The 20,086-nt window shown below is 36.1% G+C and overlaps 1 long non-coding RNA gene across 1 annotated transcript in view; it reads left to right on the top strand.

Moving 5' to 3' along the window:
• Nucleotides 1-20,086, top strand: part of LOC107095181 — a 140,681-nt gene that overhangs the window by 50,982 nt on the left and 69,613 nt on the right. The window contains exon 2 of the long non-coding RNA XR_001481723.1: nucleotides 16,440-16,524. This is a non-coding gene — a long non-coding RNA (uncharacterized LOC107095181). The remainder of the gene's footprint in view (nucleotides 1-16,439; nucleotides 16,525-20,086) is intronic.

Genomic DNA, 20,086 nt, shown 5'->3' with positions numbered 1-20,086 from the left:
AAGGAAGGAAAGGAAGGAAGGAAGGAAGGAAGGAAATGGAAGGAAGGAAGGAAGGAAATGTAAGGAGGAAGGAAGGAAAGGAGGAAGGATAGGAGGAAGGAAGGAAGGTAGGAAGGGAGCAAAGGAGGAAGGAAGGAATGAAGGTAGGAAGGAAAGGGAAGGAAGGAAGGAAGCAAAGTAAGGAAGGAAGGAAGGAAGGAAGGAAGGAAGGAAGGAAGGAAGGAAGGAAGGAAGGAAGGAAGGATCAGCATTCACCTTAACTTAATACATAATAAACATTTTTTTATAGTTTCTTTTAACTCCTTATTTTCTTTATGATATTGTCATTTCGAAATCTCTAAAAAAAATTTCAATACTCTGTATTATAAAAAATGAGAATGACGAAATGCTCTATAAATTATTTTAAAAAAGAGCTACAGAACAAAAAAATTATTTCAATCTTAGCTGACTGGTGAGTTTTTTCAGATGATGCTGTGGACACCCCATGAGGCCCCTGAGGGCCCCTTTGGTAGGTGAACTTAGGTGAACCCTGCTTTGGAATACTGTCTTTTGTTTTGTTTTGTTTTTTTGCATATGTGGCCAGTGATCACTTGCCAATGGGAATTGTTCCAAGAAGGGATGGATTGGAACTCAATTTATACATTTAATTAATTAATTAAACTCTAGATGCTGTTGTTTCTTTTTTCAGGATCAAGCTTTCCTGCTGGTGTAAAGTGATGTGTGTTTTATAGAGTAGAGAAGAAAATTATATCTACACCACCTTTTTCTTGTAATTTTATAAGCCGCCTCAACGAGTTACCTTATAAACTGAACTCCTTACAACTGAAAATGTTATAGATCATAATACCTATTCTGACTAACAGATAATTGTTTTTCAACCAATTAAATTAAACTTTGAGGATAGATTTTTACAGATGTTTGTGTATAGAGGGAAAGGACACGGATGCGACCCACCAAATTACAAAGTAAGGTCCTGAATAGAAAGGAGAAGCAAATGGGAAAATGAAGTCAATAACCCAAGTGATTAACTTTGAATGAGAACAGAATCAAAAGACACATGATTGGATAAGGAAAATTAATCTGTACAGGCAGCATGAAGAGAGGGAGACAAGAAAATGGAAATTAAGTGGTGTGTTGAGGAAAACATAAAGAAGAATGACTGATGTATAATTGTGGATGGTTGAAGTAATTGAATGATTCAAAACAGGAGTGTTTGTTTTTACTAGTTCTTTAAAGGCATTTGTGCATTTTAGTAGTGATGTTTGGATTTATCAGTTTAAAAAAATCCCTGACACACAGGCTGCAATTGGTGTATTTCATTATGAGACATTAGTAAGGATGAAAAAATTTTGAAATAACTTTTCAAAGATTGGCATAGTATATAAAGCTGCAGAAGGAAGTAATCAAGCAAGAGTATAAGAGAATGGCTCACGTGAACAAAATATCCAAAGAATAAAAGAGGAAAAATCACGTATTATGTTAACACAATACTGCTTTTTTTTTTTTTTCTTCAAATGCCTCTTGAAATCATTTCATAAGAGCTTGGAAAATAAAAGACATGCTCTTAACAGAAAATAGAGAACACTTGCCATGGATCTATTTGGCTTATTAAGTCCTAATTTTCAATAGTTATTTCAGGCTGCATTTCTTCCAGAGTTAATTCAGCACAAACTGAACTGAATTGCAGAACCAAATTAAGAACACAATTTTAAATTAAAGGTACATGGAGGATTCACTAATTTTTGAAAAACCCATGCTGTTGATTAATAACATAGTTCTTTTTCATCTTTTGCGTTTGTGTGTGTATGTCCCTTTCTTTCTTGCACGCTGTGTTTTTAAGTTTTTGTTTTTGTTTTTCTTATACGCTTTTTTTTTCCAAGAGGGTTTTTAAGTTTTTTCCTCTGTGTGAGTTGCCATCTGTGGGTGACTATGAGGACGAGCACATAAGACAGCCCTACGTAAACATATTATTAGAAAGATTGACAATTAGGAGGACTACTTATTTTGATGATTCTCCTGGAAAAAGAACATCCTCCACTACATTTTTAAAGTTTTCTGTTGATTTAATTAAAAAGGTGGCAGAAAAGGAGTTTTTGTCTTTTTTTTGGTCCTTATTTCCCACATAATTTCTTTCACACACTGTGTCTTCACTGTTTACCCAACCCACTTTCTTCAGCTAAATACTGCCAGTATCCTGGGTTTACCTCATGCATGCTCGGTGTGTAGGATTGCTGCAAAATCAATGACACTATGTGTAATTAAACTAAAAGTAATTAGCAATTAACCCCCAACACAAGGTTTTATCTAATATAATGGAAAAGTAGGGATTCTGAAAGAGGTAGCTAATGGAGATCTTGATTAAACAAACTAAGAAAGTAACATTTCAAAGCACAAAAATGTACCTTAATATGAATACAGTTCAGACTATTGTCCGTTGTTTGGGAATAAAGGTATTTTACCACACTTTAGAGGCCTTCATTGATTACCTAGTTTCTCTAGAGTCTGTGTTGATGGAGAAAATGTTTTTATTTCTCATCCCCTTGGGTGTAATATGGATTTCCTCGCCTGTAAATCCACTCCACTCTGACAGTTGAAGTTTCTTTTTCTTTTATTGGTATTGTTTTTTTCCTCCACATTATAGCAGATGCAGGATTTAATTAAAGCTTGCTCTTTAGTCTTTTTATTTCTCCTGCATCTTTGATATCCTCAATATATATATATTTTCTTATCACATTACAATAGCCTCACACTCAGGATAAAAAAAGAAAATCATTAATTTACGTATTTACATGTACTGTGAGAACAAGAAAGCAAGAGATAACTTTTGTTTGTCGATATACAAGTGAGGAAATAGTGACAAGAAAATATCCATTCACTAAACGTCCTATAATTGAGAGTAGTAATTAAAAGGGTTAAAACAATTACAATAAGTCTGCAGTCTCTACCCATGGCACACAGTTGAGTATAGGAGGAGTAACAAAAAAAATCTAGAGATAACTGTTGGGGAACTAAAAGAAATATAGGTTTAGCGTCACTAAGCTTACACAAAAAATATGAAATACTTATGCATTGAAGTTACAAAGCTCATGCAACTACTGAGTATTTAAGACAATGTCAAGGACTTGCTCAAAAATATGGATGTATTGTTAAAGTGCGTGGCATCACAAACTTTTTGGAAAGCCAAGATAGTTTACATTAAAACCTGATGGCCCTAACATTTGATTGGCCTCACTTCAAGTGTTCAGTTTGGGCTGTGATACAGAGTTCACTGCAAAAACGATCTAGAAATAAGTAAAAATGTCTTAAATTAAGTGTATTCACCCTTAATTTGAGTAGGTAAATGAGATAGTATGCCAATGGAATGAGTAATTTTACTCTTAAAATAAGATATTTAGATAACATACACTTAAAATAAGACAGTGCAATTGCGTTTTCATTATTTTAAGTGTAAATTGTCTTACTGGTTGGAGTTTGTGTTTTCTCCCTGTAAATTGTCTAGTTCCATTGGCAAAATGTCTCTTTTACCTCCTCAATTCAAGAACAAATACACTTATTTTAAGAAAAAATGACTTCTCTAGATTTAGATTTTTTGCAGTGTTAGTTCACTGAAGCAGAGGACTTTTCATAATTTACAGGAAACTTATTAGCAACTCCAACAAAAGCCCTCCCACTGTATCACACTAGAAAAACGATCTAGAAATAAGTTTAAAAAATGTTTTAAATTAAGTGTATTTACCTTTAATTTGATTTGGTAAATGAGATAGTTTGCCAATGGAATGAGTATTTTTACTCTTAAAATAAGATATTTAGATAACATACACTTAAAATAAGACAGTGCAATTGCGTTTTTCTTATTTTAAGTGTAAATTGTCTTACTGGTTGGAGTTTGTGTTTTCTCCCTGTGCATGTACGAGATCACTCTGGGTACTCTTTCTTCCACCCCAAATCCAACAACATGACAATAGGTTAGTTGGTGACACTAAATAGGCTTTCTGTGTGCTTATGTTAATCCTGAAATGGTCTGGTGACCTGTCCAGGGTGTGCCCCACCTTTAGTCAAGAGACTGTTGGACAGAGACTCCAGCTCTCCATAAAACTAACGGAAGTGGAAGATGGATTGACTTTCCAACTTTGCAAACTGGTTGGTGGCTGCATAGAGTGCTTCAAGGCTAGCTAAAAGACATTTTCAGACAAATGGGTTAAAATCACTCACTTAGATGACTCCAGATTGACAGAGTTTATTCAGCTATTGCATTCCTCAAATGTTTATTTACACATGATATAAGATTATAGTTGCTGCAAAAGTTCCTGGTGTGGCTTTCCAATTTGCTATTAAAGAGATTAAAACTACTGTAACCTTGTTTTTAGCGTCATCATAGTTGTCTGACAGGTATTGCCCATTCCGTGTAATAGTTTCACTCATGAATTTCAGGATAGACTAGCTTGTAATCAGAGTATTAACACATTGACATACCCACTGGTTCCTAAATGTTTTTCTTATTAATTTCCCCCACAATAATGAAAGGTTATAAAAAAAAAAAAAGGTTTAAAAGGTTAAAAAGTACAAGTAGGATCCTGGAAAAAAAAAAGATTTAGAAATGCTATAACTTGCCTTGCTGAAATTGGCTAAATCAAAGACTCAAGAAAAAGGCAAAGCTAAGTCTATTCATCCTTCAAAACACCTGAGTCTGCTTCATTGGAACCAATGAGGGAAGCAGTAAAGTCAAAGTCTCCCTGTCTCAAAGCAACTTCCTCTAGCGTTTTTCCAGCTGCCCTTGGGCTTTTTCCAAGATAAGAAATAAGGTTCTCTTTTGGATTAGTCCAGGGGGTCTGTGCTTCTCTTAGGATGAATTTTAAGAAGTACTGTATCTGACCAAGCAACTTTTTTTTTGTTTTTGTTTTTTTTTTTTTTCCCTTATAATGCCGAGAATGCTCACCCAGTTTCACAGAACTATTGATCCCAATGCCCCAGGTCGGAACATTTATTAAACAGGTTTGCATTTGCAAAAATGCTTTTCCACTCAATACAGAAAAGTGTACCTGAGGAAGAAAAAGAAAGATACATGTTTAAACAGGGAGTTATTTTGCAAATGTATGACAGAAATCAAAAACCTACAAAGGCATAGTTTGCAGCAGCTGGCTGTCCATCTAAATTTAAATGCTGGAGATGAAGATCATTAATCAGGGACCTTCCTATCTTCAGGCACATGTTGAACATATATCCCATGGAACATAGTTGGTCTACAAAACACCTAAAAAATCTTATGTAATCTAGACTTAAATCGATCTAACCTGGGGATGAGGGGTTGGGGAAGGTGATTTAAAGAAGATACAGGAGCCAGTGGAATATGTAGTTTCAAAATTGCTTCCGGTTGACTAGTCCAAATTATAAATTGACATTTTTTTTAAAGTGATTGTGAGACACACTGTGGTGCAGAACACAATAATTAGCGACATCTATGAAGAACACAGACACTTTCCAAGACAAAAAAAATCCTCTATACAGCCATCCAGTGCAAAAAAAATGTAAAAGTTGAAAAAGCATTGTGTCAGTTCATCCAAGAATACTTAATTCTTCTAGATTTTTTTTTTCCTGCACAGTGTGTAATAATGTTAGAACCATAAAATCAACATAATTTTCCGACTTCTATGCATAATTTTCTGCATAGGCAGTTTAAAACGCCACAATAACCCTCTGTAAATACTTTGCCGAACAAGTGCAATAAATCAATACATTTGTATTCCCTCTATTTACATCTAACATTGGTGTAACCTTATGCAGCTAGAATGACTCAGTTCCTCTTTGCTTAACCTCACAATAATAAATGATAAAATTGAGACGCCAAAGCCTTCGGTTTAATCTGTTGATTTTTTACCTTAAATGAGAAATAGGGAATATATTTACTGTAGAAGGAACCAAAATCATTCTCATTTGTCTCCTGGAGTGGAAGTAATATACCCCATGAGCAATCGATCCTCTCCATCAACAATGTCTTAGTCGAGCTTTGCTCCTTTCAAATCCAGAGGTACTTTGCTGAACTATTTTCTCACCACATCATATGTGAATTCCCAGGGTTGCCATAAGAGATTGCAGCATTTTGTTTTTTTATGTTGGCAAAGTAGCATGTAAACATGAGGATTGGCTAGAGAGGTGGACAATAAATAGTCTTAACAATACCTGAGAAGCTACAGCATCTTTGAAAAATATTGGCAGACAAACTCATTGAGGCTGAATATTCTTAACTCATCCTTTTGAACTTAGCAGCGCAAGAGAGAAAGACAAAATAAAAACTATGGCTTACATATATTGTTTGTCCTAACAATGTCAGAAACTACCTCTGTATGTGCAAATGGTTGATCTGTGCCTCTGCTGTCTTTGTAGATAAACACTCAGACCACGAACCCCCAATAGAGCTCTGTTAAATGACATTGATCAGTTCAGATTCTAGCAGATTCTACAGTGGCGTTTGATGCAGGAGTTTGCCCTCCCACTGAAGGGTTGTCAGTTCAAGCCTCTGGCTTTCAACGTCGTATCCTTGGGTAAGACACTTTACATACGTTCCCTACTGATGGTGATCAGAGGGCCCTGTGGCGCCACTGTACGGCAGCCTCGCTTCTGTAAGTGATCCCCAGGGTAGCTGTGGCTACAATGTAGATTGCCACCATCAGTGTGTGAGTGTGTGTGTGAATGGGTGAATGACTGAATGTAGTGTAGAGTGCTTTGGTCAATTCTCCTGATTATATAAATACATTTACCATTCATTATGATTTTTAGGGATGGACCAAAATTAAAATTCTTGGCTGAAACCAAAAAATGAATAATTAGGAATCCAAGGCCAAAAGAAATTATTATGTTAAATATCAAAATCATCGCATTTCTGGATATGATATGTACAATCTCTACTAAGAAATTCATTGTTTTTTAAACTCAAGGCATTTCAAAAAGTTATAAACTATTCAATAACAAAGGAACCAAAAATATTTAATTACTAATTATATTATTTTGTCATGCCCTTTACCTTTATCACTGGGAAAATTTATTGCGTTTCAAACACATCCGCCACATAAAGAGTGGGGATGTTTGGTCTCAGTTTCTTTTTCCATGTCACATACATTCTTCTCATATTCAGAATTTTGACCGAGACGTTTGACTTTCAATTGCATTTTGTGCCACTAACTTCAGCGCACTGACTTGATGTACAGCTTTTAAACTTACAACCCCTTTTTTAAAGCCGTCTACCGCACACTCAACTCTGACAAACTTTGCTCCTCTATCTGAGATCTCTGGCTTCAGTGCTTTTCTTCACGTGCTCCACAGCGTTTCTGGATTCTGGCTATGCTGTTCGCTTAAGATGTTCTTCTCCCGTGCTGAATGTGCAGTTTGTCGCATCATCACAAGTTTCTTCTGTGTTGTTTCTTTCTTAAATGTAATTTTTAATGGATCCCTAATACTTTTATCTGCCAACGGTTCATCACAAATATTTCTTCTGTTTAAACATTCTTAAGAATATGAGATCCTACAAAACATTGTATAAAAAAGATAATCAGCTCTAAGCATTTGAGCTAAAGGCTCTTGATTTTACAAATAGATTTGTATGTATATTGTTATTTTGATTAATGCCATTTAAATAAACATGTAAACTTTTAATACATATAAAGCATTTCTACCCCTTTTTTACAGTACATCTTATCTTTCATGAAACATTCTTTTTTCAAAAATATGGAAAAACCTGCCTTACAATAATGTTACGTAAAAAAAAAAAAAATTTTAATGATCCAGAACAGGTTATTTTAATAGAACACTTCACATTTTGGCCCATAAATGGTTTCAGAGAATATACACAGCCATGTGTAATGAGGAAGTAAGTGAGTTCCTTCAGGCATGCCTTCAGATACCCAATCAAAATCTGGCAGTCCTGCATAAACCTATACTTCGACACCTAACTGACCACTGCAGGAAGAGTGGTTAATGAGAAAAAAGTGGGATGTGGTTGGAAAAAATGAGGAGGAAGATTCGGGACTGAGTGAGGAAATAAATGGACTTTGGAAGAGCAGTGGAAGAAATCTAGGGGTCTAAGATGAATTTTTATGAGGAAGAAATAGAAATACAGTATAGGTTTAGAGAGCAGCGTGCATTGTGGCCTCACCACAGCAGAAGATAGGGATATGTGGTGAATTAGACCTACCAGAGTTTAATTGAAAAAGAAAACAGATTCTAAAACGCTGAATAAATCAATTATTAACTTTTACAACTATAAAGTTATTTGTTCTCAACCCAGTAAAACAGGATGTCCATTAGTTATATAAAAAAAAGCCTGTATAACTGTATTCAAATAACATAATGTGCTCTATAGACATACATAACCTCATTGTGCAGCACCCCCTTAATTATTGGTACACCTTGCAACAATGTGTTACCCTAAGCTTATAGCTAGCTACACTACAGAGCTGGAGATTTATTGCAACCTCCATCATGGTGTATATGTGGTTGGAAAATAAATTTGGATCGAGGTCCAGTCTTAGTTGAAGTAGAAAAGGTGATTTACGTTTTTTTTAGCCTCTGATTTTGAACATTGGAAGTTGTAGGTGAACAAATGTATCTGTTAGGCTAAATATTTAGATATTCAGCTATTGTCTGAGCTATAAGGACTGACACACAAATACAATAAGGGGTTGTATGTAAAGTAGAAAGTGAATGCTAGCAGTGCCAATAAGTGTTCTTTTTACATGAATAAGATGTAAATGTAACAAAGAGCACATATAAAATATAAAAGAAAAAGTTGTAATGATTTTTTATTAAAAAAAGAGCTTCAGTAGGCTAAAAAAGACAGCAGAAGATGCAGAGTTCTTAAATACTTTAAGACCTTGAATAGAAATTCATCTGAGGTGTTACCGCTTTATTTCTGGGTATACTTAGTCATTTAAATGAATGCTTTGCTGTCTGTCAGGTGTGGCTGGCACACAGGGTTTGGGTGAGAGGGCTTAACAAAAGAGATATTGGGCAGGCGGGGTGAGACGTCTGATGGGAGATGATGAGCTCTGGTTAGAGAATCAATGAAGGGGAACTAGTTTGACCTCTCACCTTGGCATATCACTGCAGCAGGCAGCCTCAAAGTCCCCGACTGTTGAAGCATAAAATCATTAAGTGGCTCTCTCTCTTCTGAAACTGTTGTGTATGTGTGTATATATGTGATTTTCTCTGAGAACCTTACTTTATGTAAGCCTCCCTTGACAATATAGTGTTTTTCCAACAAACCCACATGTATGAGGCTGTCAGAGTACATTTGTCTTTAAAACAGACATAAAAGCACACCCAATTGGACTTAGCGTGAAAATTAGGTGAGTACAAAATTGGATTTAGTACTTTTTTTTATGTATTGGCATATATATGAATCATTCATAAAGAAAAAATGCTGGAAGTTGAACTTAGCTCCTAGTACAAATATACATACCTTTTCCATGTTATTAGAATTTTAACGCAATTTCAATTTGAACATGGGCAAGTTTTCTTTGGTCCTGGCCCTGTGCTGGCTAGGTGCTAACTTTAGCCTCCTGAAACATTAAGGGGTTTATACAAAAATATAAAGCTAAGAGATTTACCTACTACAGGTGGTCTGCCTATAATTGGGCTGGGCAATTAACTGCTTTTAAGTATAGTCACAATTTGACTAAATGTAATTTTCAAATCTCAGAGGTACTCAGATTTGGTCACATTGCATTTGACAAGAAAAAGATACCAACTTTCTTACTCCAGATTTTAACTGGCAGTAATATGCTTAAAGTAGGTTTGCTGACACACAGAGGGGGAAGAGATTTGCTTCTGCAAAAGAGACCCATGTATGCAAGTAGAAGTAAGCATTTTCCCATTCAGCAGTAACTGTACAGTCTTATGACAATGGACTCTGGGCAAGTGGGCTTTCAAGGCCATGGAAACAATCAAACCCTTGAGTAGAACATCTACATGCTTGTGTGAAATGCAAAGGAAAATAAAAGTAAAATTGCCATCTCGATATTGGTTAAAATGAATCATAATAATGACTTTGACATAATAGTATGACTTGTGAAAAATTACCTCCAATATCTTGCAAATTTCACAACATACATGTAGTCTTGGTTTTGTTAAAGCAGTCTTCCATCTATCCATCATACCACTAAGGACAGTGTAGGATTATCCCAGAACCGCCATAACTGCCATTAAATGATTCCCATGTTGTTATAGGCATTCAACATTTTGAGCAAATCTGACTTGAGCAATGAGCAGATTACAGGATTAAGTCTTCAGAAAGGTGGTCAGATTAGGTACATTTTCAGTAAGAGAAAAAGAAACTTCACTTTACAGACAGAATGGAAATCTAAAGCTGGCTAGGAACTGTTCTTACGGGGAAAGATCAAGCAGAGGAGAGGTTTTGATATGAACTGAAATAGATTGTCCTTTTGACATATTCACCATATGATATCTACCCTTTTTTTTCAGAGAATTGCCTCATACCTCAACACAGGTTTAGTGCACACAAGTCAAAAAAGCATGCAGTCCCTATTGATTTATTTAGCAGGAATAATATTCTTGTGAAATCTTCTCATCAAGGCTCACATTTCCACGTGTTGATGTGCATCACAAAAAACTCCTGACTGATTCTGGACAAAAAAGGATAATTCCTTTAGTACACAAAGGGCCTAATCTTCAGAAGGTTTGCTAATCTTAAAACTCTGCAAACATGTTAATATTTCAGCAGAGAGCTTCTGCACACGTTTATTTTGGAGAGTGTCAATATCAATATGCAGATTAGAAAAAGTGTAGTAGCAGGAGGGAGGAGCAAGCGGGTCCTGGCCACAGCAAATGACTGGGAGATGCGGGCAGACCTAAAGAAGCAGCTCAAATTCCCTGAGGAGATAGCCCACACTAGCCTGAGACCAGACATTGTTTTGTGGTCTAAAGGTACCAAGCGGGTGATGCTCATCGAGCTGACTATCCCCTGGGAGGAGAGGATGGAGGAGGCCTATGAGCGTAAGCTCAATAAATACCAAGCCCTCATCCTAAAGAGCCAGCAAATTGGATGGAAGAACTGGAATCTCCCAGTGGAGCTGGGCTGCAGAGGCTTTGCTGGATGGTCGCTTTGGAGAGCCCTTGGACTGCTGGTAATTAAAGTGCTGGCCAGGAAGCGGCTTGTAGCCAACGCCACCAAGCGGGCGGAGGAGGCATCTCGTTGGATTTGGATGCAGCGCGAGGTGTGCTGGCAGAACCGAAGCACTGAGTGAACCAAGAACTGAATACAGAGTTGGGTGGCATTCAGTGGGGGTGGGTCCAGGACGCTGAATCTCCGAGCCCCTCCGAGGTGTCATGGGCTTAAATCAACAAAACACCAGTGAAGGGGGTGCCCATTTGACAACCTGCTGAACCTACCCAACTCCTATTCCAGTCACAGAGACCTAGTGGTGCCTTGAGGGAAGGAGAGAGAGAGAGAGCGATGCCACTGGCCCAAAAATGGTGCAGGGGCAAGTACCTCTAAAGGTGGGCCAGTTGCGGTATCCCTTATCGTATTTTGCATATTATAAACAAACGCAACATATGTGGGCCGAGAACATTTAAATATTTAAATTTATCAAGTGATTTTACAAATCTGAAAACACAACTACAACCATTTTTTTGTGCATCTTGTATAGCAATTAAGCATTTAAGTGAGGTTCAAACTCATAGCTAAAATCTCTGTGGTCATTGTTGGCACAAAGGAGGCATTGGTATAATCACTGACAAAGGAGAGAGATCTGGGTATGTAACCATGTTTGGAAGATCAAAAATAACAATATATTTCCAATATTGTTATTTTTTGATCTTCCAAACATGGTTACATTTTTATGACTAAACAAAATGGAATATTAAAAGAAACCAAAGAAGATCCATCACAGCTGTAAAGGGAGGGCACCTGAAGATGTGCATCTCTTGTGGCATGAGGGATTTTTTTTCTCCCATTAGGCTTTTAGCAGGCTCCACGCAATGTACAGTTATTTTTTATTAAACTTTCATGGGCCTACCTTGTTTTGAAATGTATTGGGCTAAGCAGCTATTTAGAGAAGTTGATGGAGATAGATGATAGATTCAGCTGTTTAGAATCTAATCTAAGTGTGGCTTTTTCTGTGTTGGCGGGGTATCAGTCAACTTTCCGAGGTTCTATGATGTTGTATATTATATATTTAACTAAATGGCATTTAACATCATCTTTCTTTGATGGCCACTCTCAATTTGTCAGTTTGAAGACTGGCATAACTTTGATGCAGATCATGCAATCTGTTCTTTCTAAGAGGGGGGAACTAATCTGGTTTGTGCTTCTTATCTTTTGTGCCTACAGTCTTTAATTTTGCTGAACATGCCGAAAATATTTCTGCACACTCAATTTAGTTTTCCTGATTTATAATCTTTTAATATTAGGCCCTGACAGTTAAAACTACGGTGTGGTCAATTTCTCTTTAGGATCAATGCAATATTTTTGAATTCAGTTGAATTGAATGTCTATTTCAATTACTTAAATTAATTAACACAAAGGTATTTCATCAGATACAACACATCCTTATTTAATGGTCCTCTCTTGTCCCCAGACCCTAATTATTTTTGATAGCCTTTTGGGTAAGTTTAGATAAGAAAGAATGACTGAGGACTTCAAAGACTGAGCAATGTAGAGAGATGGTGTAAGGGGAATTTGCAAAGGTGCCCTCTGCATGCTCTGTGTCTCGACATTCCATCTTAACTGTGATCAAAAAAACATTGGCTTCTAGATTCCATTTAGAACTTACTTTTAACTAAGTATAAAATTTTTTTATATAACCAATTATTGATAAAAGCAATCACTGGTATCATATGTTAATGTACCCTGATAGGACTTAAATACACTCATGTAAAAAAAAAAAGTTAAATCCTATCCTAAAAAAAATACACTTATGTTACACATTAAAGAAAAGTACAATTAAAAGTGCTGTTTATCTCAGAAAAAAAAACTTAAGACAAGCTACCTTCAATAGATATTGTTACAGTTTTAGATTGGAATATCTTTATTAGACTTGGACTTTCAGGACACTTTTATTGTCATTTTGTATACACAGAGTGTATACTAAACAAAATTTTGTTTTGCACAGTACAGTTTTGAACATTTTCATTTCATAAAGTGCAGCGATAAAAAAAAACATGGCGCAGAAATGCATTGATATGGAAGTTCAGAGCATTTCAAGGCAAATATATATAGTACGTTGAATGCTTCTTGTATTTTTCTTAGAAGGTTCCAATTGATACAGTATGAGATTACTTCAGCTGTTTAAGATTCATGTAAACCATTTCTGCTGTTCTAGTGTTCAAATAATTAAATTTAGTCTCTTCTGTCCAAGTACTATCCATCCAAAATCCTGTATTTGTATTTTCCCTCTGAAAAACTTTTGTCCTGTCTTTTTCTTTCTCAAAATGTAAAGGTTTTCTCGACTGACACTTTAGGCTTGTTCAGTTTCTTTCCGGTTCTACATTGATGCATAATCTTATCAAGAGTAGCAAGAGCCTGCAGCAGATGTGCTGAAGACATTTTATGCTTGCTTTTGTTGACTTCTTATAATTTCTTTCAGTTTGCTTAAAGAAATAAATTTATTTTTGTGTCAAAGGTAGGTATGTTGGTAGTTCTTTTAAATCACCCGCGCTTCAAACCTAGACAGATTTCTGTACGAGAGAATGGGTGATTTTTTTACTTTTTTAGAGAGCTCTCTAAATTCATTATTAGCTTCATAGGTTTGCCCAATCTTTGTATTGAAGGTTGCAGACAGCTTATTTTATTGCTCAATATGGTGTTCATTTTCTCCAAAGAAGTTAGGGGCACTCTGAAATAAATGTCTCTTTCAAAGTGATGAGTAGTGTTTCTCAGTTTTTATCTGGGCTGTCCTCTTAATTAAAATGTTTTCACTTTGTTTTGAAATGCTATTAAATAACCATTTCTTCAAATGTGTTAGTAAAAGCGGGACATCTGTGAGTCGTATTTTTTTTTCCTTACTGCATGCAAAAATCCTAAATATTTCAAACAAAATTTAGCTCAAAGCCTGCTTCATTAGAATTAACATTTGTCTCGAAATACTGTCAGTATCTGTGCACAAAATATGTGCTTTGTCTTGATCAAAGGCAATGCAAATACCTCCTGCAACCTGTGTGTCAAGTACGTGCTTGATATTCTTTACGGGTTAACATGTGAATAACGTAATGAAAAAAATCTGGACCGCAGCCGCAACAAAGGGAATACATGTGTTTGATCTTTTAGTGCTCTGGGGGTTAAACAAACACACTCACTTTCATTCATATCATGTGTTTTAATCACAAAAAGGACTCACCATTGACTTCTATTAATCATCCACCCATTTCAATGGATTTGGAACCTAAATCTAACCAGGAACCTCTAAGGTACAAACATTTGATGAAGTATAGAGTTAATAATCAGGTGGTGATTACTGTGAGTAATGAAGTTCCTTGGTAAGTACTTGTATAATGCTTCACTTTAATGTAGGACACACAAAAACATCAGATAGTGATCATGTCTTTCCTGAGTAATAATTAGTTCCTTAGTAACTACTTGATATGATACTTGACTAAATGAAGTCCATTAAATAATAATTAGGCAATAATTTACTCAGTAAAGGAGTTTTTCTTAAGTTGACTTCAAAGATTTATGGTTTATGCAGAGAAGTTCTACTCTAATTTTGTGGTAACGAACAGAGGTGTCAAGTACTGTACTTAACACTTTTTAGGTATCTATACTTTACTCCATTACTTATTTTTCTTTCTACTTTTGACTTCTACTCATTACATTTTCACACAAGTATCTGTACTTTCTATTCCTTACCTTTTTAAAAGAAACGTTACTCCTTACTCTTGGCTTCGGCTTAATGTTTATAAATATTTATTTCATGTCATGTGTGCCATCCAATGCAGATCATTGGTGCCATACACATTTAGTGAAAACTAGTGCAATTGGATGAGTAATATAACGCAAACACTGATTGGTTAGCTAAAGGAAATCGTCAGAAGCAAGACGGTGTTCTTCAAACTGTAAATATTAATATCTATGCCATGCTACAATGTTGGATTCAGAAAAAGATGTTGAAATGTCTGAAAGGTTGGACACAGGCGAGAGCGTATCGGGAGATGGAGACCAACTAGACCTCCCTCATCCTTGGCCCTATCTCAGAGAATATTTCGAAATAGTCAAAAAATTGAGCTTTCAATTCATATAGTGGCATCTGGCTCGTTTTTTTTAAAGGTTAGTTTATACTTTTATACTTGAAGTAGTTTTTGCAGCACATACTTTTTCACTTTTACTTTAGTAAAGACGTCAAGTTGATACTTTAACTTTAACCAGAGTGTATTTAAACTGCAGTATCCATACTTCTACTTAAGTAACAAATGTGTGTACCTTTGACAGTACTGGTAATTAACCAGTAATCCCCCTAATAAGAACAAGTTACCTATCCTTTAGTTCCCTTTTAGTTCCTCTTTCGTCCACTTGGCAACTACCCCTTAGATCCTCATTATTTACTCAGTTTCTTTGTTAAATACATGTTACTTCATGATTAGTTACTTTGTGGTAGCCAGCTAACTAAGCAGTAGTCCAATAATAAGGATCAGCTGTGTGTGCTCCAGTAAAAAAAAAAAATGAAATACCCCTTAGTTTCTTGTTAGTTCTCAAGGTATTCGCTAGTAGTTAATCAAATTTTGCGAACCCTATTCTAAAGTGTTTCCCCTAACCATTACCAGTGTTTAACCTGAACTCATTTTACTCCCCAAACACCAGACGTCATTTAGACTTTGGTTTTTAGGCTAAATCTGGTCGAGCCATCATATTGATTTATTCCAGTAATACTTTTTTGTTTCGTCAGTCTTATTTTGTCCCGCTTTAGTCAAATAAAAGACAGTGTACAGATGTTAAAAGATAGTTTTCAATGTATTTTCAATGAGCTGAAAATTACAGCTTTTCACCTTTCACTTTTCTACAAAATGTAGACGTTGTTTTGACGTAAATCATGTTGTCTTTTCAAAGTCTTTGTGCCCAATTTTTGCTGGGTGGGTACACCTTCATCCTAACCCTAATCTTAAAACACCACTTTTTTATGGGGACCATGTTTTCTTTTCCATCAAAAGCAGAAGGTCCTCACAGTGTAATACATTTAGGAAAAAGATGCCTTAGACTATAGCAAACTCAACAAAGTATTAAGTGCATATTATTTCCCAACCTTCAGCAACTCACTCAAACAAAAAGAGACAACTGCACACAGCTCACATGAGAGAGGGTACTACATTTATGCTGTCAGTAACGCTCTATGAGCTCTATGAGTATACAGGTTCTCAAAAAAAAAAAAAATGAGTACATCCATTTGTTTTTTCACAAAAAAGTAACTTGCTTTTTGTTGTCAAACTGATTTCTACAGATGCATCAAGATGATGACAGGAATTACCAGACCCGCTGAGTCTCATCAGGAGAGAACCATTCCTTCAGAAACATCAAAATCAGAGGTACTATGCATTTTTTGTGTATTACAAGTAAAGTCCCTTATATTTCATTTTACTTTACAAATAAAACTCTGGGAAATAGTACCAGGTGTTTGAATTTATTCCCCTTTGCTTTGCCTCGTTAAGTTAAATTAGTAGAGAGCAATTTGTCTTACAAATCACACGGATCTTCTTGATTATATTTTAGAAGATCATTGTAACTGGAGAAGTGTATGTTTTATTTACAATCACCATCCATCCAGCCCTTGTCTAATATCCCTTAAATTACAACATCCCATATTTAAAACACTTTGCTTTCAAAGATGAGGTGACAAATTTTATTCAGACCCGTTTTTTTGTAACATCCCAGATTGAAATCCACAGCAACTGAATGTCATTCACTTGTGTGTAATGCTTCCCAGTATATTATAAATTCAGCTGTTATTTCATTATCTTAAATACTAGTTTAGGAAAATTTGTGAAAATTGCATTATTAAGGTCAAGAATACCAGCAGCCAAGTGAAAGATAAACTCCTTAAGCCGTTAAAAGCATTTTTAGGATTTTACACAACAGCCCTGGGTTTGAATGGCTTTTTAGCCAACCAGATCAAGTAAGCTACAGTATAAGGCTTTGAAGCTGTAGCATTAAAACAGCGTAGCAGGCAGGGGTATTCAGCTTCAGTCTTCAGGGGCTGGTGTTATGCATGCCTTAGTTCTGTCCATGCCTGAGCTCACCTGAATTCCACTTATGGCTATTTGAAAAGTGTTTGCTAAAATACAATCACCTGAATAAGGTTTATTAACAGCAGAAAAACACCTTAAAGTTGCAGGATATTGACTGCAGAATACCAATTTGAATTACCCTGCCCTCGATGCATTTACAATCTGTGCAGTTCAGGCATTTTGTATCAGCAAAATTAACTCTACAACTGGATATCATCTGCATGATAGCACATTTTAGTAGCACTATTATGCTGTGTATGCATTTCTTTAGTAAGAAAAGAAAACTAGAAAGTTGCTCAGCTAATAAAAAGATGGACTGGCAGTTCTAGAATGAAACCTCTCAGGCTATAAAACAATTTGAGCATCTTGTATTATTTACATACGTAACATACTTGTATTGTATAGTATAGAAGTATAGTTTAAATAATTTATTTCTAGGATTTATTTATTATAATAGCCCCGTCGGGTGGTCCAAATTTAAAGATAATTGTGACTAATTGTTTTAGAGAGGCTGTTCCTTCAAGTCTGACTGAGCTTCAACTGATTTGGCAAGAAACATCAATCAGATGCATAATTCTAGTAGACACATTTCCAAAAAGCCTTACAGCTGTTTCTGAATAGAAATAAGAATACAGAGCTTTACAAATATTTGACTGTGACAGAGTTTGAAAGGAGAAAAGTTATAATTTAATTTAAAATAAATTTTCTTCCTCTTAAAATTTTGCACTACTTTATTTTATTTGATCACATATAAAGTATAATATAATGCACTGAACCTTATAGTTCAATGCAATTATATTTAGGAAAAGTATACAGATTGTAAATACTTTTGTAGTGCTCTCTTTGTGAGAGCTCTTTGTGGATTACTGAAGTGGTTGGATGTTTGCAGGTGATGTGTTCTGTTTTTAAAGCACATTTAAGATGAAAGTCCAAAAGTATCCCACCATACAGCATGTGTGCAGATACTCTGATGTGTCTCCCTCAGGGGATTGGGGTGTGAAGATTCATATGTGAACCTGTTATGTTATCATGACCAGCAGGATTAACCTTTCTTGGCATGAATTTGATCAGGTTGAAGCTCTGTGAAACCGAGAGATGTGAGTGACACTCCATTAATTCAGGTTAGGCTTAGACCACACAACCTATTTATCACGGAACGCTTTTGCTGCAGTGGTAGAGTAGAGCCATTGACTATTTTGAAGAGCTAAGAATCCAGTTTTTTTCTAGATTTGGATTGTGTTTATATCAGCCTTACATCACAAAGCTGGAGATAATTGTCTTTGTGACCTTATGTATACAGTCATATTTAATAAATTAGAACAATCATTACATACCTACCTGACAGAATTTACGTACCCTTAAAAAAAAATCAATCTTTAAGCTGTTAGTCAACATACTCATTAACAAGCCAACATATTAGAATCTTAAGATAAGCTATGTTGTGCAACTATGATATATTTAATTTCAACTCCAATAGTGGTGGCAAAAATGTATTTTAATCAAATAATATGCCAACTGTAATATATTATTCTATGAACACACTTTAGCTGCCAATTATTCAGTCATGCAAGATTTTTTTAGATCGAGTTTCCTCCTCATGGCGCATCCTGCGTCATCTAGTATACAGGGGTTAACGTGGGGCCATCATTCTCTCACGACTGCCACCACACCGGTTCGTACAGTGTAAGAACATACAGTACGTCGTAAGCTGTGAACTTTTAAACCCTGCGGGTTTGTCGTACAGTTTGAGCTGTAGCCGAGTACAAAGATTGAAATAAATCATATGGTGTATGCCCGCCTTAACTGTGCAATGACATCAAATAAATTCACCACAGCTTCCATTCAAAATATAACAGTTTAATGACAAAAATCATTCGGCTCCAAGGCAAACGCATTTCAGTTAAAACTCTTGACTATAGCTCCACTAATCTTAGCTACAACGTACACAAAGAAGAAAGAAAAACATGGTTGAAAACCCTGATCAACAAAGTGGTTCAGTGTTTTCACAGTTAAGCATGGGTTTTATGTTTGAGAACCAAAGTTTATCTTGAAAAATGTGGAATGTGGTCAAATTAGCTTCTAACTAATTTAGAGCATTTGGAATGTGTTCAAATTTACAATACAAACACAAGACCTCAAAAATACATTATTTGGAAAAGTAATATTTTATTGAATATTGAATTTTTTTTTTTTACATTGCCTTGAAGCAAGAAGTTCAGGGTTCGATTCCCACGAAGTTTGCATGTTCTCCCTGGGCATGCTAGGGTTCTCTCGGGGTACTCCGGCTTCCTCCCACAGTCCAAAGACATGACTGTTAGGTTAATTGGTTTTTCTAAAATTGTCCTTAGGTGTGAGTGTGTGCGCAAATGGTTGTTTGTCTCTGTGTTGCCTTGCAATGGACTGGCAACCTGTCCAGGGTGTACCCTACCTCTCGCCCACAGACAGCTGGAGATAGGCACTAGCACCCCTCCTGACCCAGCTTGGGATAAGCGTGATTGTCATGTTGGGTCTATGGAGCTAAACCCAAATGCAGAACACCACGGAGACTGAGTAAAAGTTTTCAACTGTTTATTGAATAAAGCACACAAAGGTTATTTTGAACTGATGCTGGAACGGGTCCGGGACTGGTATCAGGTTCTTTGCAGAGAGGGACAGTTTGGTTAGCCAGGAAGGAGGAGAGTCTTGACAGTGCTTGGGACTGATCTGTACCTGATGGTGGTTCAGACTGAGCGTTGGAGAGAGGGAACCAGAAGGGTCCAGGGACTGAGGGTTCAGCAGAGAGCTCAGCAGCAGCAGGGCTTAACTTCAGACTAGTGAGGTTCAGACCTTGAGTTGTTCTCCAAGTTCTCTCCTGAGAACTAGC

Source organism: Cyprinodon variegatus, unplaced genomic scaffold (genome assembly GCF_000732505.1).
Source record: "Cyprinodon variegatus isolate N-32 unplaced genomic scaffold, C_variegatus-1.0 Scaffold527, whole genome shotgun sequence".
NCBI classification, from domain to species: Eukaryota; Metazoa; Chordata; class Actinopteri; order Cyprinodontiformes; family Cyprinodontidae; genus Cyprinodon; species Cyprinodon variegatus.
The sequence above is the reverse complement of the archived record's forward strand: the minus strand, read 5'-3'. Positions and strand labels throughout refer to the sequence as shown.